Below are 5,383 nucleotides of genomic sequence, written 5' to 3'. Positions count from 1 at the left end.
GAATCTTCCTAACTCTAGCTGGCACCCAATCAGCCCCTTGCATGCTCCTAGCTTGGCCTTCCTTCAACACGTCCATACCATTTGCCACTTCCTTGGTTGGTCCCTTGCAACCATAACATAGGACAAATGGTGATTTAACATAGTATCAAAATGTGAGGTCCAAAGATCGAATTATGTCTCCGTCAATTTACCTTTCATTCAATTAAATGTTTCATGTGTTTGCTCTCACCTATTAAAAGGGAGTTTGAACCTACACATGAGAGAGAACGTTAAAGTATTAATTAAGAGATTGGATTTACTTTTTCCTACCAGCTTAAACTTTTAGAACAAATGATGATTTACACAGAAAAGGAAAACATGGTAAATTAATGTGAGAGAGATTTTGGTACTATTCTCCACTTTTTTTTTTAGTTAAATGGGGAAAGAGGTTACAAGGGAAGGTCCTTACCACTTTGGATCCGAATGGGAGAGAGAATGGGGGAACCCTTGGGAATGCTACCAAAAACATGATTGGTAGTGGCCCACTTACCTAAAGCATGTGTCTTAAAGTTGGCACTACGAGACACCTTCAAAGCCTTCCAGCTTTGAAAAGGAAGAAAGAAGAACACTAATGTCTGAAACAAAATTACAAAAACACCAAGAAGAAAAAGAAGAAGGACTATTAATAGCTAAGGTCACCAACATGGAGTCTCCCTCTAGAGTAAAATCAACAAGACCCAAGGTAGCTACTAACCGGGTAGCAAGTAAAGCTGCAGTTGCTTCACCTAGTAGAACATCAGAGGAATATAGGTGCTGGGTTGCAGCCAAAATAATAGAGCCAGAAGAATCAGAAATGGTGGCAGCTGCAACAGAAAAGGAGCCCTTAATAGCAACATTAAAATTCCCTTTAAAAGAGCCAAGTAAAGGAGGAAACCAAAGGGAAGGAGAAGACCTATCCTTCCAAGCTAGAATGTGCTTATCCAAAGTGAACAAAATCTGATGCAAAACCTTAGAAGGAGAAGGAATCACAGCATCATGAATCAACCTATTTCTGGAAAACCGAACAAGATGCATGGTAATGGAACCAAATAATTGGAATCTTCTAGCATCATGAATAGGAATGGCCAATTTTTCCCACGGAAAAAGAATAGCCAACACCCAATCAGAAATGGGCTGGTTAGAAAAACCTGCATAACAATTTGGCCAAGGAAAGGAATACAAAAAGGACACTGCCAAGCTCCATCTATAAGAGAGACTACAAAACGCCCAATATTAGCCCGAGAAGGAAGCATATTCCAAGCTATCTTCCATAATAGATGCTTTAACCTTGCTTGAATCTTTAAATCCCAAAGCTTGTGCCAAACTTTAGCAGGAAAAGAAGAGACTCGACCCAAAGTAGAACAAGCAATAGTAAAGGCTAATTTAATTGAGAAGATACCTGAAGAAGCAGGATCCCAAAACCACTTATCAAAACTCCTTGAGAAAGGTAAATGAATGCTGAGAATGCACTCAACCGTGAATGGGTCAAAGAGATCTTGCAACAGCAACTTATTCCAAACTCTAGCACCAGGAATAATAAGATCTGCAACACAAAATTCAGGAAGATCAGGCAAGTTCACTTTAGGTCTAGGCTTGAAATCAGGCAACAAAGGAATCCAAGGAGAACTCCACACATCCACATGAGCACCATTAGAAATAGAAATACAAGCTCCTTTTTTGACAACCTCTCTATTATTAAGCAAACCCTTCCAAAGCCAAGAGGAAGTGGGGGAAGAAGAAGTCTCCAAAAAAGAACCATTATCCTTAAGATAATTGCTTTTGAGAACAGCAACCCAAGGAGCAAGATCATTAATAGTAAGTTTCCAGCCCAACCTTGCTAATAAAGAGTGATTGAGAAACTTCGAAGGACGAATCCCGAGACCACCCAAAGCTTTATGTTGGCAAATAGTATCCCAAGAGAGAAAAGCTAGAGAATGTTTCTTATCCTGGGGAAAACTCCACCAGAATTTCCTCATAATAGCAGTAATTTCAGAGCAAAAAGACTTAGGAATTAAGAAAAGAGACATCAAGTAAGTAGGGATTGCATTAGCCACAGATTTCAGCAAAGTAGTACGAGCAGCTTGAGATAAAAGCTTGGCTTTCCAACCAATAATCTTGGAACATATCCTATCTTTTATGTCCAAAAAAGCATCTTTCTTGTTATGAGACAAGAAAAGAGGAATAACAAGATATTTAGCCTTAATAGGAATAAGGAGGAGATTGAGTATCCCATTGACCTCTAAGATGGCATTAACACTACAATTTTTTAATGAAGAAAACAGCCGACTTAGACAATTTTTAATGCACTAACCAGACCATTTAGAGTAAGTAGAGAGACAGTTGAGAACATCATTACCATCTTGAAGCTTAGCCCGAGTAAGAATCATTAACATCATCTGCAAAAAGAAGATGAGAAATGGGAGGACTCAAGGGAGCCACCTTAATACCTTGAAGAGAACCCAAAGCCTTAACCCTCAAAATCAACCTGGAAAGAATTTCCGAGCATAAAATGAAAAGAAAAGGAGAGAGGGGATCTCCTTGTCTAATACCCCGAGTAGGCTTAAAGTTACCATACGGAGATCCATCCAAAAGAATAGAGAAGGAGGAAGTAGTAATGTTGGACCACAAAGGGTGCAAACCCAAGTGTAGGTTTTCGCAAGTAATAAATTCTCGGTAAGTATGAGGTCGATCCACATGGAATGGTAGATACTAAGTAAAATTCCTATTATTGTGCAAAAAAGTAAATTGAATGGATTTTTCCACTAAAAAGTGGAGCAATGGATAAATGATAAACTAACATAAAATTAACTAAACTAAATTAATAAAAAGAAAAATTAAAAGAAAACATTAAGACTTCAGGGATCCACCTAGCAATTTATTACATATTCTTGAGACATAATATAAAATAGATCAAACATGGGTTGATTGAGAATTTGATTTCATAAACATGACACAATAAATTAAGCATTCAATATATTTTCGAATCATATCAAATCAAACAAAGTAAGCATTTGATATAAGCAAAAATCATAATGAATCAAAATAAACTTGTTTCATTAAATTACTCTCAAATGAAAATCATCCCCAAATTTAATCATTAATCTATGAAGAACGAATAACATAGTCTCAAGAATACATAATAAAAATACTAGGCTTCACCCCTAGCCATAGCTAGAGATTTAGCCACTCAGGTTTAAGAATAACAAACAATAAAACCAGTTGAGAGCCTCCATAACTGCCCCCTTCTTTGTTCCTCCTCTTCTCCTCTCTTCTCCTTCTTCCTTCTTCGCTTCCCCCCCTTTTAGCACAAGCAAAGCATGATATATATAGACTAATTTGCTAGGTCTTTCGATGCCACACACATGCTTTCTTGATTCTTTCCTTATTTAAGAATTATTGCAAGTTTGGCTCTTCATGGAAAACAAATCACGTATCTCGACAATTAATGCAGCTCACGACTTTTCCATATCTCCATACATGTGTTGGTGAGTTATGTATGGAAAGAGCTGATTAGGTGCTGATCCCTTCATGGTAGGAAATATGTGTGAGTTAGGTCCCCATAAATCTGCCAGGTAAGGAAATAAAATCAATTGCCTTGTTATGGAAAGAGATGTTTTCTTATTTTTCATGTTTTGTTTTCTTCTACGTGGACCCCACGAATTTATTCTTTATTTCCTTGGTCCTCCACGCCTCTTTCTCCTTTTAGTCTTCTAAAAAATAACAATTCATTGCATTAATACCAATTTAAGCTCAACTTTAATAATTAAACAATATTCCCCAATTAAATATAAAATGCAAGAATTATGATAAAACGTAGTATGATAATGCTTATTTTAATAAAGAAAATATGTACTTTTAAGCTATTATCAAGTAATACATTGACCAATCCAATTAATCCAAGTGGGATGAAAACCCAAAAAAGCTAGGATTTTAAGAAGAAAGGCTCACTCCATAGAGTCAAAAGCCTTCTCCATATCCAATTTCAAAGCAATTAAACTTCCCCTACCTCTCTTATACTTCATAATATGAAAAAGATCATGAGCCATGATAGAATTGTCTTGAATGGATCTACCTTTGAGGAAGGTAGACTGCATGGAGGAAACAATTTTGTGCAACAGAGGCTTAAACTTATTGGATAAGATTTTAGAGATAATCTTGTAATTGAAATTGGTGAGACTAATTGGACGAAAATGGTTCACCTTAGAGGGATTCTACAACTTCGGAATAAGAGCAATATTGGTGTGATTGAACTCCTTTAGCATAAACCCACCCCGAAAAAAAGACTGAACCGAAGCCACAACACTAGATTTAACAATCTGCTAATAAGTTTTGTAAAACAAGCCAATCATTCCATCAGGACTAGGACTTTTACTAAGGCCAAGATCAGATATGGCAAGGAAAATTTCAGCTTCTTCAAGATAGAACACAAGACTACATTATCATCAGCAGTAATAACAGGACTCACCAAATCAAAAAGGGAATCATCTAAAATAGGATTTGAAGAAGAAAATAAGGTACTAAAATGATCCACCAAAAAAGAACCAATATTTTCTCTATTTAAAAGATTAGAACCATCAGTAGCTCTAAGACAAGAAATAGAGTTATACCTCCTACGACATGCAACAGTAGCATGGAAGAACTTGGTGTTAAGATCAGAGCAAGAGAGCCAAATTTCTCTAGATTTTTGCTTCCATAACACTTCCTCTCTCAAAAGTTGCTCCTGTAAGGCCCCTTGAAGAAGAGTCTCGCGAGCAGCATTCACAACAAAATGAGGAGCAGATTGAATAAACACAATATCAACCATTGGGGATTTAATACAGGTCTGAATATGCCCAAAGTGATGCTTATTCTAGAACTTCAAAGCAGATTTAGTGTTCTTCCACTTCTTGCTTAAAGAAAAAGCTGGAGAACCCACAACACAATCATGCCAAGCATCAGTCACAATCGAAAAACTGGACAAATCCTTAGTCCAGAAGGCTTCAAAACGAAAAGGCTTAGGCAAATCCATATAAGTACCAGCAGACGACAGCAAAATAGGGCAATGATCAGAGTGAGAAGCAGGAAAATGATTAAGCAGAGAATTTGGAAAAATCTGAATCCAATCCTGATTAGCCAACCCGCGATCCAAACATTCTCGAATATTATCCCTGCCGGATCTATGGTTACTTCAAGTGTAACAGTTTCCAACAAAACTGAGATCAACCAACGCATTGGAATGAACAAAATCTAAGAACTCTAATTGAGAAGGAGAACCAAAAGAACGACCACCACTCTTCTCAGAAAAAGAGAGAACAAAATTAAAACCTCCCATGAGGAGCCACGTACCACCAAAAGAGTTACCCAACTTAGACATCCGAGTCCAAAA

The sequence above is a fragment of the Alnus glutinosa genome, chromosome 9, assembly GCF_958979055.1.
Source record: "Alnus glutinosa chromosome 9, dhAlnGlut1.1, whole genome shotgun sequence".
NCBI classification, from domain to species: domain Eukaryota; kingdom Viridiplantae; phylum Streptophyta; class Magnoliopsida; order Fagales; family Betulaceae; genus Alnus; species Alnus glutinosa.
This window is presented reverse-complemented; position numbering follows the sequence as displayed.